This window comes from Ranitomeya variabilis, chromosome 8 (genome assembly GCF_051348905.1).
Source record: "Ranitomeya variabilis isolate aRanVar5 chromosome 8, aRanVar5.hap1, whole genome shotgun sequence".
Classification (NCBI taxonomy): Eukaryota; Metazoa; Chordata; class Amphibia; order Anura; family Dendrobatidae; genus Ranitomeya; species Ranitomeya variabilis.
The window spans coordinates 157756379-157777843 of record NC_135239.1 but is presented as its reverse complement, the minus strand read 5'-3'; the positions used below and the strand labels follow the sequence as shown (position 1 = coordinate 157777843).

At 42.4% G+C, this 21465-nt stretch overlaps 1 protein-coding gene across 3 annotated transcripts in view; it reads right to left on the bottom strand.

Annotated features, from left to right (window-relative positions):
* Positions 1-21465, bottom strand: part of DMC1 (DNA meiotic recombinase 1) — a 373319-nt gene that overhangs the window by 201192 nt on the left and 150662 nt on the right. The gene's annotated exons all lie outside the window — the stretch shown is intronic.

Below are 21465 nucleotides of genomic sequence, written 5' to 3'. Positions count from 1 at the left end.
AAGTTTAAAGATGGCTAGACAAATTTTTGGGTGACAAAATAATAATTCACTGCAAGGCCAGACACATCAGCTAGATGGGGAGAGTAATGAGGACTCCATAAACATAGGGTGATGAGTTTGATTTACAAGTGCTTCTCACAAAAGTAGAATATCATCCAAAAGTTAAATTATATTAGTTCTTAACCCCTTCACCCCCAAGGGTGGTTTGCACGTTAATGACCGGGCCAATTTTTACAATTCTGACCACTGTCCCTTTATGAGGTTATAACTCTGGAACGCTTCAACGGATCTTGGCGATTCTGACATTGTTTTCTCGTGACATATTGTACTTCATGATAGTGGTAAAATTTCTTTGATATTACCTGCGTTTATTTGCAAAAAAAATGGAAATTTGGCGAAAATTTTGAAAATTTTGCAATTTTCCAACTTTTAATTTTTATGCCCTTAAATCACAGAGATATGTCACACAAAATACTTAATAAGTAACATTTCCCACATAACCACAAAAGAAAAAATGGTGTACCAGTCCTAAAGTAGAACAAAATCAATTTTATTTGAACTATAAAACATGAGACAAATCAAACAGTGACAGTAATGGGTTAAAAACGGCGTATAGGCCGTAGCTGTAACACAAGAGGAATACCACGGCACCCATCATAGAAAACATAAAGGTTCAGGCTCATATGGAGACCATCCACAAGCTAACAGTATATATATACTCCATAATCCAACTGTGGGAACGCAGGTGAACGGAACGATATAAGAGCCAGAACATACCGATGTAAGTAGAAAATAAATATGCGGCAGGTACCGTGATGTCCCCCTCCTCCCTAGGGTGCCGTGGTATTCCTCTTGTGTTGCAGCTACGGCCTATGCGCCGTTTTTAACCCATTACTGTCACTGTTTGATTTGTCTCATGTTTTATAGTTCAAATAAAATTGATTTTGTTCTACTTTAGGACTGGTACACCATTTTTTCTTTTGTGGTTATGTTATTTGGTGTGTCCTGCACACTTGTTTCCATTTAGGCTTCCCTGCATGGTACCATGTTGGTTCTATTGTTTGGGAGCCTTATATGCTTTCTACAATTTCAAACATTTCCCACATGTCTACTTTACATCAGCACAATTTTGGAACCAAAATTTTTTTTTGTTAGGGAGTTATAAGGGTTAAAAGTTGACCAGCAATTTCTCATTTTTACAACACCATTTTTTTTTAGGGACCACATCTCATTTGAAGTCATTTTGAGGGGTCTATATGATAGAAAATACCCAAGTGTGACACCATTCTAAAAACTGCACCCCTCAAGGTGCTCAGAACCACATTCAAGAAGTTTATTAACCCTTCAGGTGTTTCACAGGAATTTTTGGAATGTTTAAATAAAAATGAACATTTAACTTTTTTTCACAAAAAATTTACTTCAGCTCCAATTTGTTTTATTTTACCAAGGGTAACAGGAGAAAATGGACCCCAAAAGTTGTTGTACAATTTGTCCTGAGTACGCCGATACCCCATATGTGGGGGTAAACCACTGTTTGTGCGCATGACCGAGCTCGGAAGCGAAGGAGCGCCATTTGACTTTTCAATGCAAAATTGACTGGAATTGAGATGGGACGCCATGTTGCGTTTGGGGAGCCCCTGATGTGCCTAAACATTGAAACCCCCCACAAGTGACACCATTTTGGAAAGTAGACCCCCTAAGGAACTTATCTAGAGGTGTGGTGAGCACTTTGACCCACCAAGGGCTTCACAGAAGTTTATAATGCAGAGCCGTAAAAATAAAACTAAAATTTTTTCCCACAAAAATTATTTTTCAGCCCCCAGTTTTGTATTTTCCCGAGGGTAACAGGAGAAATTGGACCCCAAAAGTTGTTGTCCAATTTGTCCTGAGTGCGCTGATACCCCATGTGTGGGGGGAACCACCGTTTGGATGCATGGGAGGGCTCGGAAGGGAAGGAGCGCCATTTGGAATGCAGACTTAGATGGAATGGTCTGCAGGCGTCACATTGCGTTTGCAGAGCCCCTAATGTACCTAAACAGTAGAAGCCCCGCACAAGTGACCCCATTTTGGAAACTAGACCCCCCAAGGAACTTATCTAGATGTGTTGTAAGAACTTTGAACCCCCAAGTGTTTCACTACAGTTTATAACGCAGAGCCGTGAAAATAAAAAATATTTTTTTTTCCCACAAAAATTATTTTTTAGCCCCCAGTTTTGTATTTTCCCAGGGGTAACAGGAGAAATTGGACCCCAAAGGTTGTTGTCCTATTTGTCCCGAGTACGCTGCATATGTTGGGGTAAACCCCTGTTTGGGCACACGGGAAAGCTCGGAAGGGAAGGAGCACTGTTTTACTTTTTCAACGCAGAATTGGCTGGAATTGAGATCGGACGCCATGTCACGTTTGGAGAGCCCCTGATGTGCCGAAACAGTGGAAACCCCCCAATTATAACTGAAACCCTAATCCAAACACACCCCTAACCCTAATCCCAACAGTAACCCTAACCACACCTCTAACCCTGACACACCCCTAACCCTAATCCCAACCCTATTCCCAACCGTAAATGTAATCTAAACCCTAACCGTAACTTTAGCCCCAACCCTAACCCTAACTTTAGCCCCAACCCTAACTGTAGCCTTAACCCTAGCTCCAACCCTAGCCCTAATGGGAAAATGGAAATAAATACATTTTTTTTTTCCCTAACTAAGGGGGTGATGAAGGGGGGGTTTGATTTACTTTTATAGCGAGTTTTTTAGCGGATTTTTATGATTGGCAGCCGTCACACACTGAAAGACGCTTTTCATTGCAAAAAATATTTTTTGCGTTACCACATTTTGAGAGCTATAAATTTTCCATATTTTGGTCCACAGAGTCATGTGAGGTCTTGTTTTTTGCGGGACGAGTTGACGTTTTTATTGGTAACATTTTCGGACATGTGACAGTTTTTGATCGCTTTTTATTCCGATTTTTGTGAGGCAGAATGACCAAAAACCAGCTATTCATGAATTTCTTTTGGGGGAGGCGTTTATACCGTTCCACGTTTGGTAAAATTGATAAAGCAGTTTTATTCTTCGGGTCAGTACGATTACAGTGATACCTCATTTATATTATTTTTTTATGTTTTGGCGCTTTTATATGATAAAAACTATTTTATGGAAAAAATAATTATTTTTGCATCGCTTTATTCTCAGGACTATAACTTTTTTATTTTTTTGCTGATCATGCTGTATAGCGGCTCGTTATTTGCGGGACAAGATGACGCTTTCAGCGGTACCATGGTTATTTATATCTGTCTTTTTGATCGCGTGTTATTCCACTTTTTGTTCGGCGGTATGATAATAAAGCGTTGTTTTTTGCCTCGTTTTTTTTTTTTTTTTCTTACGGTGTTTACTGAAGGGGTTAACTAGTGGGCCAGTTTTATAGGTCGGGTCGTTACGGACGCGGCGATACTAAATACGTGTACTTTTATTGTTTTTTTTATTTTATTTAGATAAAGAAATGTATTTATGGGAATAATATTTTTTTTTTTTCCATTATTTTGGAATATTTTTATTTTTTTTTTTTTACACATTTGGAAATTTTTTTTTTTACTTTGCCCCAGGGGGGGACAATACAGATCGGTGATCTGCCAGTTTGCATAGCACTCTGACAGATCACCGATCTGAGAGAAGTGCAGGCTGCTTCACAGTGCCTGCTCTGAGCAGGCTTCTGTGAAGCCACCTCCCTCCCTGCAGGACCCGGATCCGCGGCCATCTTGGATCCGGGTCTGGAGCAGGCAGGGAGGGAGGTAAGACCCTCGCAGCAACGCGATCACATCGCGTTGCTGCGGGGGGCTCAGGGAAGCCCGCAGGGAGCCCCCTCCCTGCGCGATGCTTCCCTGCACCGCCGGCACATCGCGATCATGTTTGATCGCGGTGTGCCGGGGGTTAATGTGCCGGGAGCGGTCCGTGACCGCTCCTGGCACATAGTGCCGGATGTCAGCTGCGATAGGCAGCTGACACCCGGCCGCGATCGGCCGCGCTCCCCCCGTGAGCGCCGCCGATCGCGCTGGACGTACTATCCCGTCCGTGGTCATGGGGGCCCACCCCACCTCGACGGGATAGTACGTCCGATGTCAGGAAGGGGTTAAACATAAAAAGTGAAACTCATATATAGAGTCATTACAAACAGAGTGATCAATTTCAAGTGTTTATTTCTATTAATGTTGATGATTATGGCTTACAGCCAATGAAAACCCAAAAGTCATTACTTCAGTAAATTAGAATACTTTATAACACCAGCTTGAAAAATGATTTAAAATCTGAAATGTATGATCAGTAATTGCATTCAATACTTGGTCGGGGCTCCTTTTGCATCAATTACTGCATTAATGCGGCGTGACATGGAGGTGATCGGCCTGTGGCACTGCTGAGGTGTTATGGAAGCCCAGGGTGCTTTGATAACAGCCTTCAGCGCATCTGCATTGTTGGATCTGGTGTCTCTCATCTTTTATGGGGCTACGGTCAGGTGAGTTAGCTGGCCAATCAAGCACAGTGATACTGTTGTTTTTAAACCAGGTATTGGTACTTTTGGCAGTGTGGACAGGTGCAAAGTCCTGCTGGAGAATAAAACTTTCATCTCCAAAAAGCTTGCTGGCAGAGGGAAACATGAAGTGCTCGTAAAATTTCCTGGTAAACGGCTGCGCTGACTTCATAAAAAACAGTGGACCTACACCAGCAGATGACATGGCTCCCCAAACCATCACTGTGGAAACTTCACACTAGACCTCAAGCAGCTTGGATTGTGGCCTCTTCACTCTTCTTCCAGACTCTGGGACCTTGATTTCCCAATGAAATGGTGCTAAATTTACTTTAATCTGAAAACAACACATTGGACCACTGAGCAATAGTCCAGTTATTTTTCTCCTTGGCCTAGGTAAGACGCTTCTGGCGTTGTCTATTGGTCATGAGTGGCTTGACACAAGGAATGCGACACTTGTAGCCCATATCCTGGATATGTCTGTGTGGTGGCTCTTGAGAAGCAATGACTCCAGCAGCAGTCCACTCCTTGTAAATCTCCCCTAAATTTTAGAATGGCCTTTTCTTAACAATCCTTTCAAGGCTGCGGTTATCCCGGTTGCTTGTGCACCTTTTTTCTGCAACACTTTTTCCTTCCACTCAACTTTCCATTAAAATGATTAGATACAGCATTCAGTGAGCAGCCAGCTTCTTTAGCAATTACCTTTTATGGATTTCCCTCCTTGTGGAGTGTGTCAATGACTGCCTTATGGACATCTGTTAAGTCAGCAGTCTTCCCCATGATTGTGGAGCCTACTGAAATAAACTAAGGGACTTTTTTAAACACTGAAGAAGCCTTTGCAGGTAGTTTTTGTTAATTATTTTAGTTTACTGAGAATATGACTTTTGGGGTTTAATTGGGTGTAAGCCATAATCATCAACATTAACAGAAATAAACACTTGAAAAGATCATTCTGTTTGTAATGAATCTATATAATGTATGAGTTTCACGTTTTGTATTAAAGAACTTAAATAAATTAAATTTTTGATGATATTCTAATTTCTTGAGAAGCACTTGTATATCTTACTTTTTTAACCAATCCCATCCAGCGAAAATCACCAAATTAGCTTTTGTCCCCGAAGTAACATTGATTTTATGAATTTGTGTAGAAAATATACTGTATTACTTAATTTAAACAATTATCTTTTTTACATAATGGCTCATAAGCCACTAGTCATCTACACTCACTGGCCACTTTATTAGGTACACCTGTCCAACTTCTTGTTAACACTTAATTTCTAATCAGCCAATCACATGGCGGCAACTCAGTGCATTTAGGCATGTAGACATGGTCAAGACAATCTCCTGCAGTTCAAACCGAGCATCAGTATGGGGAAGAAAGGTGATTTGAGTGCCTTTGAACGTGGCATGGTTGTTGGTGCCAGAAGGGCTGGTCTGAGTATTTCAGAAACTGCTGATCTACTGGGATTTTCACGCACAACCATCTCTAGGGTTTACAGAGAATGGTCCGAAAAAGAAAAAAAATCCAGTGAGCGGCAGTTCTGTGGGCGGAAATGCCTTGTTGATGCCAGAGGTCAGAGGAGAATGGGCAGACTGGTTCGAGCTGATAGAAAGGCAACAGTGACTCAAATCGCCACCCGTTACAACCAAGGTAGGCCTAAGAGCATCTCTGAACGCACAGTGCGTCGAACTTTGAGGCAGATGGGCTACAGCAGCAGTAGACCACACCGGGTACCACTCCTTTCAGCTAAGAACAGGAAACTGAGGCTACAATTTGCACAAGCTCATCGAAATTGGACAGTAGAAGATTGGAAAAACGTTGCTTGGTCTGATGAGTCTCGATTTCTGCTGCGACATTCGGATGGTAGGGTCAGAATTTGGCGTAAACAACATGAAATCTTTGGGATGTGGTGGAACGGGAGATTCGCATCAGGGATGTGCAGCCGACAAATCTGCGGCAACTGTGTGATGCCATCATGTCAATATGGACCAAAATCTCTGAGGAATGCTTCCAGCACCTTGTTGAATCTATGCCATGAAGAATTGAGGCAGTTCTGAAGGCAAAAGGGGTCCAACCCGTTACTAGCATGGTGTACCTAATAAAGTGGCCAGTGAGTGTATGTCCGGTAAGTCTAAGTGGATAAAAAAGGAGAACAAGTTTGTCATTTTTTTTAGAGCTTGTTGTATAGGAAAGAATGGACAGAGAAACTGATCCAATAATGATGAAAAAGTTCTGGCCAAAATCCATCTAAAATGTTACCATGCTTCCAACAACAGGTGACTAGTGGGAATTTCCACCCTTATAACACATTACTTGGAGTCTCTCCTTTGATATAGTGTACCATGCTGTCAGGAGGATATATACTAAGACAGGCAATTTACTCACCTGTTTTAAGCCAGAGTAAAATGCATCAAATGTATCCAACTCTCTGGCTTGTATTATAGTAAACTTGTTGTGCTGTCAGGCCCCAGCCCTACAACTAAACTAAACCACTTTTCAGCCATAGACTTAAATTATGAAACAGAGTTAAAAAACATGCAAATATGGACTCAATTTTTTACTTTTTTCATCCGTAGCTGAATTTTGAACAGGAAACAATAGCAAATTAGACATCTCTACTGTTTCCAACTCACAGACAAATACCGGTACGTACAAAAAAAAATTCAGAGTCTAGAGTTGTAAGTTTTAAACTCTTTTTAAGAATTGAAGTCATATACTGTAGCCCCATCAGAAGTTTGTCCAAATCACATCTATTTAACACCCAATCCATTGAAGCCAATATCCTCTGTGTGAAAAATAAAACAATAAAGTAACATCATCCTCACCTGTCCCCGACATGACGATAATAATGCATTAGTCCATAGATGCGTCTATCTCTGCTACATATAAATGGCAGACTAAATTGTTGCATGCTGCGACAATACAGCTTGCCTTTCAGCAGAGACACTGAGCTGTGCGCGCTTACGCAGATCAGTGAATCGGGGTGACGTGATAAGGTTCAGCGGAATTCATATCCAATGAACCCCTTTCGCCTCACTGATGTCACCGCGAGCATGAGAAAGTTCTCATGCTCGTGGTGCTGTCTGGAAGGTCATCAGAGTTCAGAGTCAATGAACTCCTTTCATCTCAATGACATCAGTGAGAGCGCTGTTAGAACTTTTCCCAGGGCACTCGCGCTGATGTAATTGAGGTGAATAAAGCCATTTTTTTCAGAAAATAATTTATTTAGTAATAAATTACATGTACGGTAGGCTATGCACGCAAAGCACTGATTATAGATCTCAATCACATAGTTCTATCTATCTCGAAATATATATGTATAAATGCAGCTCTGGCAAAAATTAAGAGACCACTGCAAAATGTTCAGTTTGTCTGATTTTTCTCTTTATAGGTATTCGTTGGAATTACCTGCGGATGTATTTTAATGCACACCTGAAACACACTGCTTCTTTGTGTAGCATCATGGGAAAGTCTCAAGAAATCAGCCAAGATATCAGGAAGAAAATTGTGGACTTCCCTAAGTCTGGCTCATCCTTGGGTACAATTTCAAGATACCTGAAGGTGCCTCTTTCATCTGTACAAACAATTATACACAAGTACAAACAAGATGGGAATGTCTAGCCATCAAACCGCTCAGGAAGGAGACAGGTTCTGTGTCCCAGAGATGAACGTGTTTTGGTCCGACATGTACATATCAACCCAAGGACAAATGCAAAAGACCTTGTGAAGATGATGGCAAAAGCTGGTAAGATTGTGTCAATATCCACAGTGAAACGAGCACTTTATCAACATGGGCTGAAAGGCCACTCTGCCAGGAAGAAGCCAATACTCCAAAAGAAACATAAAAAGCCAGAACTTAAAGGGAATCTGTCACCTACTTTTTTGTATGTAAGCTTCGGCCACCACCATCAGGGGTTTATGTACGACATTCTGCAATGCTGTAGATAAGCCCCAGAGGTAACCTGAAAGATGAGAAAAACAATCTAGATTATACTCACCTGGGGGCGCGTTCCGGTGAGGTCCGGTCCGACGGGCGTCGTGGTCCGGGTTCGGTGCCTCCCATCTTCATGCGATGACGTCCTCTTCCTTGCTTTCCTTCGCGGCTCCTGCGCAGGCATGCTTTATCTGCCCTGCTGCAATGCGCAGGTGCCAGGAATGGTCCAAGAAGCCCAGCACCTGCGCAATGTAGTGCTCGCATGAAGATGGGAGGCGCCGGACCTGGAAAGAGACGCCCATCGGACCGGACCGCACTGGCCGCCCCCCAGGTGAGTATAATATAACTTATTTTTCTTATCTTTCAGGTTACATTGGGGCTTATCTACAGCATTACAGAATGCTGTAGATAAGCCCCTGATGGCGGTGGCCGAAGCTTATATACGAAAAAGTAGGTGACAGATTCCCTTTAATTTTTGGAGATATGTCCTGTGGTCTGATGAAGCTAAAATTGAACTTTTTGGGCTAATGACCATCGTTGCATTTGGAGGAAAAAGGGAGAAGCTTGAAAGCCTAGGAACATAATCCCAACTGTGAAACATGGGGGTGGCAGCATCATGTTGTGGGATTGTTTTGCTGCAGGAAGGAACTGGTGCACTTCACAAAATAAAGAGCATCAAGACAAAAGAAGATTATGTGGCACTACAGCAGTAACATCTCAAGACATCAGCCAGGAAGTTAAAGCTTGGGCGGAAATGGGTCTTCCAAATGGACAATGCCCTGAACCATACTGCCAAAATCGTAACAAAGTAGCTTAATGATAACAAAGTCAATGTTTTGGAGTGGCCATCACAAAGCCCTGATCTCAATCCTATTGAAAATTTATGGGCAAAGCTGAAAAGGGAGGCGCGAGCTAACTAACCTACAAACCTGGATCAGTTCACCAGTTTTGTCAGGAGGAGTGGGTCCAAGTTCTGACCAACTATTGTGAGAAGCTTGTGGAAGGATATCTCAAACGTTTGACCCAAGTCATTCAGTTTAAGGGCAATGGTACCAAATACTAATGAAATGTATGTAAACTTTTGACTTTTCAGTAAGTAATAAAAATGCCTTAAAACATTCTCTCTCTCTTGTTATTCTAGCATTTGGCAAATATTAATAATTATGGTAATCCTATTTGACCTAAAACGGGAAAGGTTTATTCTGATTACATGTCAGATATTGAGAAAAACATTCATATGTGTCTTTTTATATAGCGTATCTAAAATTCTGGTTTCAACTGTATGTGTAAATAACAGAGACTTGCTCTACGTAAAAGCTAATGTTGAAATCGCATTGCAATCAGATCGCATTCGCATGTCAATCGGATGTCATTCGGATGCTAGATGATAAAAATTGCATTGTACTTGCATGAAAATCGCATGACACTTGTATTACACTCATCCCAATTTTCTGGACCAATATCAGACCATTTTTTGCTATGGTGATGGGTATGAGCCCTAACAGTGGTTGTTTCATTAGTATTTTGTATCTGTGCTACCTCAGCCTTTATCATGGGGGCCTGCTGCATCCTGCAGTGCATTGACATTGCGACCTAGTGTTGGTAAATATAGCGGTGATGTTTTGTGAATTTTATAGTCAATGGTTCTGTCAGGGGTTTAATCTGAGTCACGTATTGCAGAGATTTAGACAGAAGCTCTGATATAGGGCAGCACGGTGGCTCAGTGGTTAGCACTGCAGCCTTGCAGAGCTGAAGTTCTGGGTTCAAATCCCACCAAGGACAACATCTGCAAGGAGTTTGTTTGTTCTGCCCTTGTTTGCGTGGGTTTCCTCCCACATTCCAAAGACATACTGATAGGGAAATTAGATTGTGAGCCCCGTCGGGGATAGCGATGATAATGTGTGCAAACTGTAAAGCGCTGCGTAATATGTTAGCGCTATTTAAAAATAAAGATTATTATTATATGACTGCTCAGTATAGATCACAGGATATTGTGAACCAAGTTTTAAAAGTGATTAAAAATGTTATTTACCCCAAAACGGTACCAATAAAAATTTACCCCACAAAATAATGCCACAAAGAATAGAGGTACAGAGAGATACATAAAGTGCATGTATACTAATGCCAGAAGCCTCGCCAACAAAATTGACGAATTAGAATTAATGTTGTTGGAGCATATTTATGACATGGTGGGGATATCTGAAACATGGCTAGATGAGAGCCATGACTGGGCTGTTAACTTACAGGGCTATAGTCTGTTCAGAAATGACCGTACAGATAAGCGAGGGGGAGGTGTGTTTCTATATGTAAAATCATCCTTAAAACTCATCCTGCGTGATAATATAGGTGAATCTAACAAAAATGTAGAGTCCCTGTGGGTGGAGATAAGGGGAGGGGGAAAAAATAATAAATTACTGATAGGGGTTAGTTATAAGTCTCCAAAAATAATGGAAGCAACGGAGAATATCCTCGTAAAGCAAATAGATGAAGCTGCGACTCAAGGAGAAGTAATTATTATGGGGGACTTCAACTACACAACTGGTTCCGTACCCAACATGAAGGGGGCACTGCTAGACCTAGTATTAACCAACAGGCCAGACCGCATATCAAATATAAGGGTTGGGGGTCACTTGGGTAATAGTGATCGCAAAATAATAAGTTTTCATGTATCCTTTAATAAGATGTGTAGTAGAGGGGTTACAAGAACACTAAACTTCAGGAAGGCAAATTTCCAACGGCTGAGAGGTGATCTTGGGGCAATTAACTGGGACGATATCCTGAGACATAAAAATACACAAAGAAAATGGGAGACGTTTATTAGCATCCTGGATAGGACCTGTGCACAGTATATACGTATGGGAATAAACATACTAGAAATAGGAGGAAACCAATATGGCTAAATAGAGCTGTAAGGGGTGCAATAAGTGAAAAAAAAAAGCATTTAGAGAATTAAAGGAAGTAGGTAGTGATGAGGCATTAAATAAATATAGAAAATTAAATAAATTCTGTAAAAAGAGAATCAAGGAAGAAAAAATTGAGACAGAGACTCATTGCCAGAGAGAGTAAAAATAACCCCAAATTATTCTTTAACTACATAAATAGTAAGAAACTAAAAAATGATAGTGCTGGCCCCCTTAACCCCTTTACCCCCAAGGGTGGTTTGCGCGTTAATAATCGGGCCAATTTGACCACTGTCCCTTTATGAGGTTACAACTTTGGAACGCTTCAACGGATCCTGATGATTTTGACATCGTTTTCTCATGACATATCGTACTTCACGATAGTGGTACAATTTCTTTGATATTACCTGCGTTTATTTGTCAAAAAAATGGAAATGTGGCAAAAATGTAGAAAATTTAGCAATTTTCCAACTTTGAATTTTTATGCCCTTAGATCACAGACATGTCACACAAAATACTTAATAAGTAACATTTCCCACATGTCTACTTTACATCAGCACAATTTTGAAACCAAAAATTTTTTGTTACAGAGTTATAAGGGTTAAAATTTGACCAGCAATTCTCATTTTTACAACACCATTTTTTAGGGACCACATCACATTTGAAGTCACTTTGAGGGGTCTATATGATAGAAAGTACCCGAGTGTGACACCATCCTAAAAACTGCACCCCTCAAGGTGCTCAAAACCACATTCAAGAAGTTTATTAACCCTTCAGGTGTTTCACAGGAATGTTTGGAATGTTTAAAAACAATTGAACATTTAACTTTTTTTCACAAAAAATTTATTCAGCTCCAATTTGTTTTATTTTTACCAAGAGTAACAGGAGAAATTGGACCCCAAAAGTTGTTGTACAATTTGTTCAGAGTATGCTGATACTCCATATGTGGGGGTAAACCACTGTTTGGGCACATGGCAGAGCTCAGAAGGGAAGGAGCACCATTTGACTTTTCAATGCAAAATTAACTGGAATTGAGATGGGACACCATGTCGCGTTTCGAGAGCCCCTGATGTGCCTAAACATTGAAACTCCCCACAAGTGACACCATTTTAGAAAGTAGACCCCTTAAGGAACTTATCTAGATGTGTGGTGAGCACTTTGACCCACCAAGTGCTTCACAGAAGTTTATAACGTAGAGCCGTAAAAATAAAAAATCATATTTTTTCACAAAAATGATATTTTCACCCCCAATTTTTTATTTTCCCAAGGATAACAGAAGAAATTGGACCCCAAAAATTGTTGTGCAATTTGTCCCGAGTACGCTGATACCCCATATGTGGGGGTAAACCACTGTTTGGGTGCATGGCAGAGCTCGGAAGGGAAGGAGCGCCATTTGACTTTCCAATGCAAAATTGACTGGAATTGAGATGGGACGCCATGTTGCGTTTGGAGAGCCCCTGATGTGCCTAAACATTGAAACCCCCCACAAGTGACACCATTTTGGAAAGTAGACCCCCTAAGGAACTTATCTAGATGTGTGGTGAGCACTTTGAACCCCCAAGTGTTTCATTACTGTTTATAATGCAGAGCCGTGAAAATAAAAATTCTTTATTTTTTAGCCCCCAGCTTTGTATTTTACCAAGGGTAACAGTAGAAATTGGACCCCAAAAGTTGTTGTCCAAGTACGTTGATACCCCATATGTGGGAGAAAAGTACTGTTTGGGCGCATGGCAGAGCTTGGAAGGGAAGGAGCGCCATTTGGAATGCAGACTTAGATGGAATGGTATGCAGGCGTCACATTGCATTTGCAGAGCCCCTGATGTACCTAAACAGTAGAAACCCCCCACAAGTGACCCCATATTGGAAACTAGACCCCCAAGGAACTTATCTAGATGTGTCGTGAGAACTTTGAACCCAAAGTGTTTCACTGCAGTTTATTATTTTTTTTAGCCCCCCCAAATTTTTATTTTCCCAAAGGTAACCAGAGAAATTGGACCCCAAAAGTTGTTGCCCAATTTGTTCTGAGTACACTGATACCCCATATGTTGGGGTAAACCCGTGTAACAACTCTGCTGGCATCACGGCATGGCCTCTCATTTCTCACACACCATCTTACCCACTGCTCCGGGTCATGTTGTGGTCCCTGTCTGCTGCTGGCTCCATGCTCTGTGTCTCTTGCTTTCTGCCTACTCTCTGCATACTTCTTGGCTGTGTGCATAGGGGGGGGGGGGGCCAGAACTCTCTGGTTCTTATAGAATCAGGGCGCACCTGTCTAATGTGTTCCTGACCAATTACCAAGAGGCCTCCAGTATTTAGGGCAGCTCCACCCTGTGAACTAGGGCTATGCAATGTCTAAACTCAGATAGTGTCTAGCTTCTGAGCTGCCAGGCCTTGCTCTGTTACTCCTTCTCTAGAGCCTCTTCTCCTTGCCTTGCCTTGATCTTGTTTGTCTGCCCTCCAGGAGGCTGTATATCCTGGTCTCAGTGTCTGTGTCCTTGCTTTGCCTTGTTTTGGTCTGTCCACCCTCCAGGAGGCAGAATATCTTGGTCCCTGTGTCTTTGTTCTAGTGCCTTGTCTCGCTCCATTACCTTGTCTGAACTTTGTCCTATCTCTGTCTCCTTGTCTGTGGCTTATTTCCCTGCTGTGTCTTTCCTTGTGTCCTCTCTGTTAGCTTATGCTCCGCACTCTTGCGGCTCTTGTGACTTTGACTGTGCTCCGCTCTCCTGCAGCTTTACCTCTGCTCTGCACTCCTGCGGTTCTGCTCCGTTCTACTCTGCTCCGCTCCTGTTGCTGCAGGAATCTCTTGCTGCAGCTCCTCTCCGCATTCCTTGCGGTTCCGCTCTACTTAGCTTCTGCTGCTGCAGAAATCTCTTGCTGCATCTCCTCTCCGCATTTCTTGCGGTTCCGCTCTGCTTAGCTTCTGTTGCTGCTCTATCTCTTGCTGCTCTACCGCTCCTATCTGCAGCCTTGCGGTTCTCTTCCTGTGTGAACAGGTCCCAACCTGTTCCTTCATACTCCTTTCCTCCCGTCTTGTTTCCGTACCTGTATCTCCTGTGTGAACAGGTCCCAACCTGTTCCTTCATACTTGATTTCTTCCTGCTTGTTTCCATACCTGCACCTCTTGTGTGAACAGGTCCCAACCTGTTACTTCATACTTCACACCAACCTGCCCTGTGTCTCAGCTGTGCCCTGCCATGCCCCAACCCTAACTTTAGCCCCAACCCTAACCCTTACTTTAGCCCCAACCCTAACCCTAACGGTAGCCCCAACCCTAACCGTAGCCCCAACCCTAACCCTAATGTTAGCCCCAACCCTAACTTTAGCCCCAACCCTAACTGTAGCCCCAACCCTAACCCTAACTGTAGCCTCAAACCCAACCCTAACTGTAGACCCAACCCTAACTGTAGACCCAACCCTAACTGTAGACCCAACCCTAACTGTAGACCCAACCCTAACTGTAGCCCCAACCCTAACTGTAGCCCTAACCCTAACTTTAGCCCCAACCCTAACCCTAACTTTAGCCCCAACTCTAGCCCTAACCCTAGCCCTAACCCTAATGGGAAAATGGAAATAAATACATTTTTAAAATGTTATTATTTTTCCCTAACTAAGAGGGTGATGAAGGGGGTTTGATTTACTTTTATAGCGAGTTTTTTAGCGGATTTTTTTGATTGGCAGCTGTCACACATTAAAAGATGCTTTTTATTGCAAAAAAATTTTTGCGTCTCCACATTTTGAGAGCTAAAATTTATCCATATTTTGGTCCACAGAGTCATGTAAGGTCTTGTTTTTTGCGGGACGAGTTGACGTTTTTACTGGTAACATTTTCGGGCATGTGAAATTTTTTGATCGCTTTTTATACCGATTTTTGTGAGGCAGAATAAACAAAAACCAGCAATTCCTGAATTTCTTTTGTGGGGGGGGCATTTATACCGTTCCACGTTTGGTAAAATAGATAAAGCAGTTTTATTCTTCGCATCAGTACGATTACAGCAATACCTCATTTATATCATTTTTTATGTTTTGGAGCTTTTATACGATAAAAGCTATTTTATATAAAAAAATAATTATTTTTGCATCGCTTTATTCTGAGGACTATAACTTTATTATTTTTTTGTTGATGACGCTGTACGGCGGCTCGTATTTTGCGAGACAAGATGACGTTTTCAGTGGTACCATGGTTATTTATATCCGTCTTTTTGATCACGTGTTATTCCACTTTATGCTTGGCAGTATGATCATTAAGAGTTGTTTTTTTAATCGTTTTTTTTTTTTACGGTGTTCACTGAAGGGGTTAACTAGTGGGACAGTTTTATAGGTCGGGTCGTTACGGACATGGCGATACTAAATATGTGTACTTTTATTGTTTTTTTTGTTTTTTTTTATTTAGACAAAGAAATTTATTTATTTGAACAATTTTTTTTTCTTACATGTGTAAATATTTTTTTTTTTACTTTGTAACATTGGCCCAGGGGGGACATCATGTTACAGTGACAGATTGCTGATCTGACACTTTCCAGTGCACTGTGTCAGATCAGCGATCACATAGGCACTGAAGGAAGCTTGCCAGCGCCTGCTCTGAGCAGGCGCTTGCAAGCCACCTCCCTGCAGGATCCGGAAAGCCCCCCGCAGCTATTTTTGATCCGGGCCTGCAGGGAGGAGGAGGTAGGAGACCCTCGGAGCAATGCAATGACATCGCGTTGCTCCGACGGTCTCAGGGAAGTACGCAGGGAGCACCCTCCCTGTGCTATGCTTCCCTATGCCGCCGGAACGCTGCGATCATCTTTGATCACAGTGTGCCGGGGGTTCATGTGCCAATAGCGGTCCGTGACCGCTCCTGGCCCATAGTGCCAGATGTCAGCTGTAATAATCAGCTGACACCCAGCGGCGATCGGCCGAGCTCCCCCCGTGAGCGCGGCCGATCGCCTATGACTTACTATTCCATCCATGGGAAGTAGGGCCCACCCTACATGGACAGAATAGTACGTCTAATGACAGAAAGGGGTTGAAAATAATCTGGGTGAAATGGTGGATGAGGATGAGGAAAAAGCCAATATGCTAAATGACAATTTTTTCAACAGTATTTACACAAGAATATCCCATGGCAGACAATATGATCAGTGATAACAAAAATTCCCCATTAAATGTCACCTGCTTAACCCAGCAGGAAGTACGGCGGCATCTAAAAATCACTAAAATTGACAAATCTCCGGGCCCCGAAGGGATACACCCCCCAGTACTGCAGGAATTAAGTACAGTCATTGATAGACCATTATTTTTAATCTTTAAAGACTCCATAATAACAGGGTCTGTACCACAGGACTGGCGTATAGCAAATGTGGTGCCAATATTCAAAAAGTGGACAAAAACTGAACTTGGAAATTATAGACCAGTAAGCTTAACCTCTACTGTGGGTAAAATCCTGGAGGGCATTCTTAGGGATGCTATGCTGGAGTATCTGAAGAGGAATAACCTCATGATCCAATATCAGCATGGGTTTATTAGGGACCGTTCCTGTCAGACTAATCTGATCAATATCTATGAAGAGGTAAGTTCCGGACTGGACCAAGGGAACACAGTGGACGTAGTGTATATGGACTTTTCAAAAGCTTTTTATACGGTGCCACACAAAAGATTGATACATAAAATGAGAATAATGGGGATAGGGGAAAACGTGTAAGTGGGTTAAGAGCTGGCTCAGGGATAGGAAACAAAGGGTGGTTATTAATAGAACACACTCGGACTGGGTCGCGGTTAGCAGTGGGGTACCACAGGGGTCAGTATTGGGCCCTCTTCTTTTTAACATATTTATTAATGACCTTGTGGGGGGGCATACAGAGCAGAATTTCAATATTTGCAGATGACACTAAACTCTGCAGGGTTATCAATACAGAGGAGGACAATTTTATATTACAGGATGATTTATGTAAACTAGAAGCTTGGGCTGATAAATGGCAAATGAGCTTTAATGGGGATAAATGTAAGGTCATGCACTTGGGTAGAAGCAATAAGGTGTATAACTATGTGCTTAATTTTAAAACACTAGGCAAAACCGTCAATGAAAAAGACCTGGGTGTATGGGTGGATGACAAACTCACATTTAGTGGCCAGTGTCAGGCAGCTGCTACAAAGGCAAATAAAATAATGGGATGCATTAAAAGAGACATAGATGCTCATGAGGAGAACATAATTTTACCTCTATACAAGTCACTATTTCGACCACATTTAGAATACTATGTACAGTTCTGGTCTCCGGTGTATAAGAAACACATAGCTGAACTAGAGCAGGTGCAGAGAAGAACGACCAAGGTTATTAGAGGACTGGGGGGTCTGCAATACCAAGATAGGTTATTACACTTGGGGCTATCTAGTTTGGAAAAACGAAGGCTAAGGGGTGATCTTATTTTAATGTATAAATATATGAGGGGACAGTACAAAGACATTTCTGATTATCTTTTTAATCCAAGACCTGAGACAGGGACAAGGGGGCATCCTCTACGTCTGGAGGAAAGTAGCTTTAAGCATAATAACAGACGTGGATTCTTTACTGTAAGAGCAGTGAAACTATGGAACTCTCTGCTGTATGACGTTGTAATGAGTGATTCATTACTAAAATTTAAGAGGGGACTGGATGCCTTTCTTGAAAAGTATAATGTTACAGGTTATATATACTAGATTTCTTGATAGGGCGTTGATCCAGGGAACTAGTCTGATTGCCGTATGTGGAGTCGGGAAAGTATTTTTTTCCCCAATGTGGAGCTTACTCTTTGCCACATGTTTTTTTTTTGCCTTCCTCTGGATCAACATGCTAGGGCATGTTAGGTTAGGCTATGGGTTGAACTAGATGGACAAAGTCTTCCTTCAACCTTAACCCCTTTCTGACATATGACGTACTATCCAGTCGAAGGAGGGTGCTCCCTGCGTGCTTCCCTGAGACCCTCGGAGCAACACGATGTGATCGCGTTGCTCCGAGGGTCTCCTACCTCCTCCTCCCTGCAGGCCCCGGATCCAAAATGGCCATGGGGCTCCTTCTGGGTCCTGCAGGGAGGCGGCTTGCAAGCGCCTGCTCAGAGCAGGCGCCAGCAAGCCTCCCTGCAGTGCTGTCAGATCGATGATCTGACACAGTGCACTGCAAAGTGTCAGATCAGCAATCTGACAATATATTGTCATGTCCCTCCCTGGGGCAATGTTCTAAAGTAAAAAAAAAAATATTAACAAGTGTTATTAACAAGAGGGATATAAAAAAACATGGTACCACTGAAAACGTCATCTTGTCCCGCAAAAAAACGAGCTGCCATATAGCGTCATCAGCGAAAAAATAAAAAAGATATAGTCCTAGAGATGCAAAAATTATTATTTTTTTATATAAAATAATTTTTTTCATATAAAAGTGCCAAAACATAAAAAAATGATATAAATGAGGTATCGCTGTAATCGTACTGACCCGAAAAATAAAACTGCCTTATCAATTTTACCAAATGTGGAATAGTATAAATGCCACCCCCCAAAAGAAATTCATGAAAAAATAAAAAAGATATAGTCCTCCGAATAAAGAGATGCAAAAATAATTATTTTTTATATAAAAGAATTTTTTTCGTATAAAAGTGCCAAAACATAAAAAAAATATAAATGAGGTATCGCTGTAATCGTACTGACCCGAAAAATAAAACTGCCTTATCAATTTTACCAAATGTGGAACAGTATAAATGCCACCCCCCAAAAGAAATTCATGAATTGCTGGTTTTTGGTCATTCTGCCTCACAAAAATCGGAATAAAAAGCGATCAAAAAATGTCACATGCACGAAAAACACACTATAAATAGTAAATCAAACCCACATTCATCACCCCCTTAGTAGAAGAAAAATAATTTAATAAAAAAAATGTATTTATTTCCATTTTCCCATTAGGGTTAGGGTTAAGGTTGGGGTTAAAGTTAGGGTTAGGGTTGGGGCTAACGTTAGGGTTAGGACTAAAGTTAGGGTTAGGGTTGGGGCTAAAGTTAGGGATGGGGTTTGGATTACATTTACGGTTGGGATTAGGGTTAGGGGTGTGTCAGGGTTAGGGGGTGTGGTTAGGGCTATGGTTGGGATTAAGGTTAGGGGTGTGTTAGAGTTAGGGGTGTGGTTAGGGTTGTGATTAGGGTTAGGAGTGTGTTGGGGTTAGGGTTATGGTTGGGATTAGGGTTAGTGGTGTGTTTGGGTTAGGATTTCCGTTAGAATTGGGGATTTTCCACAGTTGTGGGGGGTTTCAATGTTTAGGCACATCAGGGGCTCTCCAAACGCGACATGGCATCCGATCTCAATTCCAGTCAATTTTGCATTGTAAAGTCAAATGGCGCTCCTTCCCTTCCAAGCTCTGCCATGCGCCCAAACAGTGGTTTACCCCCACATATGGGGGATCAGCGTACTCAGGACAAATTGCACAACAACTTTTGGGGTCCAACTTCTTCTGTTACCCTTGGGAAAATAAAAAATTGGGGTCGAAAAGATCATTTTTGTGAAAAAATATGATTTTTTTATTTTTACGGCTCTACATTATAAACTTCTGTGAAGCACTTGGTGGGTCAAAGTGCTCACCACACATATAGATAAGTTCCTTAGGGGGTCTACGTTCCAAGATGGTGTCACTTGTGGGGGGTTTCAATGTTTAGGCACATCAGGGACTCTCCAAACGCGACATGGCGTCCTATCTCAATTCCAGTCAATTTTGCATTGAAAAGTCAAATGGCGCTCCTTCCATTCCGAGCTCTGCCATGGTGGTTTACCCCCACATATGGGGTATCTGCATACTCAGGACAAATTGTACAACAACTTTTGGGGTCCAATTTCTCCTGTTACTCTTGGTAAAATAAAACAAATTGGAGCTGAAGTAAATTTTTTGTGAAGAAAAGTTAAATATTCATTTTTTGTTAAACATTCCAAAAATTCCTGTGAAATACCTGAAGGGTTAATAAACTTCTTGAATGTGGTTTTGAGCACCTTAAGGGGTGCAGTTTTTAGGATGGTGTCACACTTGGGTATTTTCTATCATATAGACACTCAAAGTGACTTCAAAAGTGATGTGGTCCCTAAATAAATGGTGTTGTAAAAATGAGAATTGCTGGTCAAATTTTAACCCTTATAACTCCCTAACAAAAAAAAATGTTGGTTCTAAAATTGTGCTGATGTAAAGTAGACATGTGGGAAATGTTACTTTTTAAAGGGCCACTGTCACCCCCTCCAGCCGTTATAAACGAAAAGAGCCACCTTGTGCAGCAGTAATGCTGCAGTCTAACAAGGTGGCTCTTTTAGTTTTTGATTCATTTATTACCTCAATAAAGCGTTTTATAAATTGGCCACAAATACCAGATATTGTATCTGGAGGCGGTCCGAATCGTCCTCTATGAATCTCCCAACTGCCGTCACTCTTCTCTTCAGGGGCGATGGTCGCCGCCCCCTTCGCGCTGTTGCTTCTTAAATCCGGCGCCTGCGCTGTGCGTGCCTGCCTGGGGCAGGCGCAGTCTTCATTGTCAGTCACAGCTCAGACGCAGGGTGCCTGACTGCGCCTGTGCGGGCAGTGCGGCCACCCTGTTCCTGAATCCCCGCCCCGCACTGTGTTATTCATTATGCACAGTGCGGGGCTGGGGTTCCTGGGCATGCGCACTGCGCTTGTCAGACGCTCCCCCGGTCCCCCGCCTTCCAGCATTGCCGGAATATACAGGTTTCATTGCCGACGTTTTGAACAGCCGCAAAGAACAACGCTGGAAGGCGGGGGAGCGTCTGACAAGCGCAGTGCGCATGCCCAGGAACCCCAGCCCCGCACTGTGCATAATGAATAACACAGTGCGGGGCGGGGATTCAGGAACAGGGTGGCCGCACTGCCCGCACAGGCGGTCAGGCACCCTGCGTCTGAGCTGTGACTGACAATGAAGACTGCGCCTGCCCCAGGCAGGCACGCACAGCGCAGGCGCCGGATTTAAGAAGCAACAGCGCGAAGGGGGCGGCGACCATCGCCCCTGAAGAGAAGAGTGACGGCAGTTGGGAGATTCATAGAGGACGATTCGGACCGCCTCCAGATACAATATCTGGTATTTGTGGCCAATTTTTAAAACGCTTTATTGAGGTAATAAATGAAT